Here is a 900-nt window from a genome sequence, read left to right as displayed (position 1 = left end):
ATATATATATATATATATATATATATATATATATATATATATATATAGTAGTGAACTAAGCCTCAGGTCAAAAACCTGACCCTGAGGGCCTTCCTGGAACAGGAACTGGTATTTCATTGATTTGAGTCCAGAAACACAAATTAGGCTCATCCAGAGACTTTCTAAGTGTGTCCTGCACTGGTCAATTGAAAGAACACTCTCTTTTCATTATCATTACTATTTTACAATATCTTGATAATCAAAGTGTGTTTAGTTCAAACCATTTTAAATGTTGATGTGAACTACTCATTTTAAATCAACTGTGAAACAGTATAAATGATTTTTAATCCTCATTCAAAGTAGAAATCAAGTTAAAATGCCTGTTACAAGTAATTATGCATTTTTTGATTTTCTGTCTGAAATGAGCAAGTTGTGATATCGGTCAAAAGTCAAGGAACGGTCAAAAACATGTTTATCGGAACAAAATGTCATGTTTAACTCTCTGAGATAGATAGAAGGAGACTGGCTCCTAAATGTCTCTGTTTCTTCAAAACATCTTTCTGTCTGTTCTTAAAACATCTACTCTGTCTCCTTGACTTGTAATAACCTCTTACGTCACTAAAACCACACCCCTGTTGGTTCGTTCAACCAATCAGGAAGTTCTCAGAGGAACCGGAAGTGACCTCTTTAAAAGGGTCGACACTTCCTAGTTCCAAGCAGAACAAAGTTCCAAGCTGAACAAGAGTTCCAAGCAGAACAACGTTCCAGACATGAACCAAAGTTCTGAGAGCAGAACCGAACGAAAGTTCTGAAGTGCTGGAGTTAGTTGGGAGTTCTTTCGAGTCTCGTGGGGATTATGGAATCTTCCACATCTGAGTGGAACTCTGACGGGCTCACAGCTCATGTGAGTCCACCTGGGAG

The sequence above is a fragment of the Nematolebias whitei genome, chromosome 13 (assembly GCF_014905685.2).
Source record: "Nematolebias whitei isolate Nwh7 chromosome 13, NemWhi1, whole genome shotgun sequence".
Classification (NCBI taxonomy): Eukaryota; Metazoa; Chordata; class Actinopteri; order Cyprinodontiformes; family Rivulidae; genus Nematolebias; species Nematolebias whitei.
The sequence above is the reverse complement of the archived record's forward strand: the minus strand, read 5'-3'. Positions refer to the sequence as shown.